The sequence below is a fragment of the Otolemur garnettii genome, unplaced genomic scaffold (assembly GCF_000181295.1).
Source record: "Otolemur garnettii isolate 467f Iridium unplaced genomic scaffold, OtoGar3 scaffold00211, whole genome shotgun sequence".
In the NCBI taxonomy this organism is placed as follows: Eukaryota; Metazoa; Chordata; class Mammalia; order Primates; family Galagidae; genus Otolemur; species Otolemur garnettii.
In genome coordinates this window covers 1,495,531-1,499,955 of record NW_003852606.1, presented here as the reverse complement: position 1 = coordinate 1,499,955, position 4,425 = coordinate 1,495,531, and the positions used below count along the sequence as shown (strand labels likewise).

At 43.0% G+C, this 4,425-nt stretch overlaps 1 protein-coding gene and 1 pseudogene across 1 annotated transcript in view; both read left to right on the top strand.

The window, feature by feature from the left end:
* Positions 1-4,425, top strand: part of TRPM4 (transient receptor potential cation channel subfamily M member 4) — a 44,673-nt gene that overhangs the window by 9,267 nt on the left and 30,981 nt on the right. The gene's annotated exons all lie outside the window — the stretch shown is intronic.
* On the top strand, positions 923-1,021 carry LOC111722084 (annotated as a pseudogene).

Below are 4,425 nucleotides of genomic sequence, written 5' to 3'. Positions count from 1 at the left end.
GAGGTTGCTGTGAGCTGTGATGCCACAGCACTCTACCCAGGGGAACAGCTTGAGGCTCTGTCTCAAAAAAAAGAAAAAGTCCCAATTGATAGATACTTAAAGTTTTACTGATGTTTGGTATAATAAAAAATGCTGAATAAATACCCTTGAATGGACATTTATTCATACACCTGTGTGTAAGTTACATATAGGTGTTTTATTTATTTATTTATTTATTTAATTTTTGAGACAGAGTCTCACTCTGTCACCCTGGGTAGAGTGCTATGGCATCATCACAGTTCATGTAACCTCAAATTCTTGGGGTCAAGAGATCCTCTGGCCTCAGCCTCCCTAGTGGATGGGGCTACAGGTACCTGCCATGATGTCTGGCTAGTCTTGTTTTTTTTTTTTTTTTCTATTTTTAGTAGAGATGGGGTCTTGCTCAGGGTGGTCTCAAACTCCTGAGCTCAAGTGATCTGCCAACCTTGGCGTTCCAGAGTGCTAGGATTACAGACCTGAGCTACCTTGCCTGGCCATATATAGGTGTTTTAAGTTTTATACAATAGATTCCACAAAATAGGATTGCTGTGTGTATATTTTAATAAATAGGATTAAGGGCGGCGCCTGTAGCTCAGTGAGTAGGGCGCTGGCCCCATATACCGAGGGTGGCGTGTTCAAACCTGGCCCCTGCCAAACTGCAAGAAAAAAAAATAGCCAGGTATTGTGGCGGGCGCCTATAGTCCCAGCTACCGGGGAGGCTGAGGCAAGAGAATTGCCTAAGCCCAAGAGTTTGAGGTTGCTGTGAGCTGTGACTCCACAGCACTCTATCGAGGGCCACATAGTGAGACTCTGTCTCAAAAATATATAGATATTATAGGATTAAGTAACTTGCTAAAAAACTGTAGCAATTTTCACTTCCATGAAGAATGTGAGAGTTGAGGGCTTGCTTTGGCAGCATATGTACTAAAATTGGAAAGATACAAGATTAGTGTGGCCTCTGCACTAGGATGACATGAAAATTTGTGAAACATTCCATAAAAAATGAAAATAACAGCCCGGCGCCTGTGGCTCAAGTGGTTAAGGCGCCAGCCACATACACCTAAGGTGGTGGGTTCAAATCCAGCCCGGGCCCGCCAAACAATAATGACGGCTGAAACCAAAAAATAGCTGGGCGTGGTGGCTGGCACCTGTGGTCCTAGCTACTTGGGAGGATGAGGCAGGACACTCACTTGAGCCCAGGAGTTGGAGGTTGCTATGAGCTGTGATGTCACGGCACTCTACCCAGGGGGACAGCTTGAGGCTCTGCCTCAAAAAACAAAAACAAAAACAAAATGAAAATAACAAAAAATGTGGGAATGTGCCCTTTTCCATCCAGTCCCAGCTAACTCTGGCTATTCGTGCTTTCTTTTTTTCTTTTACAGACAGAGTCTAATTAGGCTCCCCTAAGTAGAGTGCTGTGGTGTCACAGCTCACAGCAAACTCAAACTCTTGGGCTTAAGTAATTCTCTCTGTACCTCGGGCCTACAGGCACCTGCCACAACCCCCAGCTATTTTTTTTTTTTTTTTTTGTAGCTGTCATTGTTGTTTAGCTTGCCCAGGCTGGATTTGAACCTGCCAGCCTTGGTGTATGTGGCTGACGCCGTAACCATTGTGCTACGGGCGCCAAGCCTATTCTTGCCTTCCTTTGTATTTTTGCCAGTCTGATGGGTAAAAAAATGAAATCATGCTTTTAATTTGATCTTTTACTTTATCTAACTACTATTAAAAGATATATATTTTGTTGGCCAATCAGATTTCCTCACTTATGAATTGGCTGTTCATATCCCTTATTGTTTTTTGTTTTTTGCTTTTTTTTTTTTGAGACAGAGCCTCAAGCTGTCCACCTGGGTAGAGTGCCATGGCATCGCAGCTCACAGCAACCTCCAACTCCTGGGCTCAAGCGAGTCTCCTTCCTCAGCCTCCCAAGTAGCTGGGACCACAGGCGCCTGCCACAGTGCCCAGTTAGTTTTTGGTTGCAGCCGTCGTTGTTTGGTGGGCCTGGGCTGGATTCAAACCTGCCACCTTAGGTGTATGTGGGTGGTGCCTTAGCCAATTGAGCCACAGGCGCCGAGTCTTGCTTTTTGTTTTTGAGACAGAGTCTTACTATGACTATGACACCCTAGGTAGAGTGCCGTGGCATCACAGCTCACAGAAACCTCCAACTCTTGGGCTTAAGTGATTCTCTTGCCTCAGCCTCCCAAGTAGCTGGGACTACAAGCACTCACCACAACACCTGGCTATTTTTTTTGTTGTTGCAGTTGTCATTGTTTAGCTGGCCGGACCGGGTTCAAACCCACCACCCTCAGTGTATGTGGCTGGTGCCTTACTCACTGAGCTACAGACACTGCCATCTTTTTTTTTTTTCCAGACAGAGTCTCACTATGCCTTGTATGTTTTAAAATGGGTTATTTCTTTCTTATCTTTTGGTAGAAATTCTTTGTGTCCTGTCAATAGTAACCCTTTGACCATTATATGTGTCACAAAATTTAAAAAGCTATGCTAATATGGTGTCTATTGCTACAAAGATTCTATAATTTTTGTATGGTTAGATATATCTTTTGTCTCTTTTATAGCACTTAGGTTTTAAAAAGCCCCATCCCACACCAAGAGAAATATTCTCCTAAGTCTTCTTTTAATATCCCATAGTTTTATATTTAAACCTTTAGTCCATCTGGAAATGAATTTTACATATTTTGAGGTCAGGAGTCAACATTTCTTTTCTTCTGAGTGGGAAGCCATGTTTTCTTCATGACCATTTAATAAATAAACCGTCTCTTTCCAGCTGAATTGAAATGTCTGCGTAACAAACATCAGTAAAACTTTAAGCATCTATTAATTGTTGTTTTTGTTTGGTTTTGTTTTTTGATACAGCGTCACACTATGTCACCCTTGGCAGAGTCCTGTGGCAGCACAGCTCACAGCAACCTCTAACTCTTGGGCTTAAGCTATTGTCTTGCCTCAGCCTCCCAAGTAAGCTGGGATTATAGGCACCCACCACAATGCCTGGCTATTTTTGTTGTTGTTGCAGTTGTTATTGTTGTTTAGCTGGCCGGGCCAGGTTCGAATCCGCCACTCTCAGTGTATGTGGCTGGCTCTGTAACCACTGTGCTATGAGCGCGGAGCCAGGATTTTTTTTTTTGGAGACAGGGTCTTGCTGTGTCACCCATGCTGGTCTCGAACTCCTAGGCTCCTAGTTATGTACTCAGTTCCTTTATATGGTGAAATTTGTTTGGACTGTTTTTCTTTCTCACCCCTCTCATTATATATTCATGTGCCAAAACTGTATATTTTTTATTGTAATTTTTAAAATTAAGTATTTTTAATTATTATAGGTACATAATAATCGTGTACCTTTGTACAGGCATACATTGTGAATTAACAAAATCAGGGTAACTAGAGTATCCATCACCTCAGGTATTTATCATTTCTTTGTGTTAGGAACATTCCAATTCCATTGTTTTAGTTATTTTAAAATATACTTCAACTTATTGTTTATCATAGTTACATTGTTGTGCTATCAAATATTGTTCATTCAAACTATATAACGATATTTTTGCACCCATTAGCCATCCCCACTTTATCCTCCCTCCCTTCTCAGACTCCGATAACCATCATTTTATTCTGTCGCCATAAGAGAAATTGGTTCTTAATATTTAGCTCCCACTTATGAGTGATAGCACCCAAAATCTGTCTTTCCGTACTTGGCTTATTTCTTTTTCTTTATCTTTTGTTTTTGTTTTTGAGACAGAGCCTCAAGCTATCACCCTCTGTACAGAGCTCACAGCAACCTCCAACTCCTGGGCTTAAGCGATTCTCTTGGCTCAGCCTCCCAAGTAGCTGGGAGTACAGGCACCTGCCACAATGCCCGCCTATTTTTTGGTTGTAGTTGTCATTGTTTGGCAGCCCGGGACCAGATTTGAACCCAACAGCTCTGGTGTATGTGGCTGGCACCTTAGTGGCTTGAGCTACAGGTGCCACCCTTTATATTTATTTATTTATTTGTTTGTTTGTTTGTTTTTGGCTGGGGCTGGGTTTGAACCCGCCACCTCTGGCGTATGGGGCCCGCGCCCTACTCCTTTGAGCCACAGGTGCCGCCCTATCTTTATTTTTTGAAACTGAGTCTTACTCTGTTGCCCCAGGCTAGAGAGCGGTGGTGTCATAGCTCACAGGAGTCTGAAACTCTTGGGCTCAAGTGATTCTCTTGCCTCAGCCTCCCTAGTAGCTGGGACTATAGGTGCCCAGCACAATGCCGCCTAGTTTTTCTCTATTTAGTAGAGATGGGGTCCTGCTCTTCCTCAGGCTGATCTTGAACTCCTGAGCTAAAGGGATCCTTCCACTTCAGCCTCCTAGGGGGTTAGGATTACAGGTATGAGCCACTACACCTAGCTAAAGACTTTTTTTTTTTTT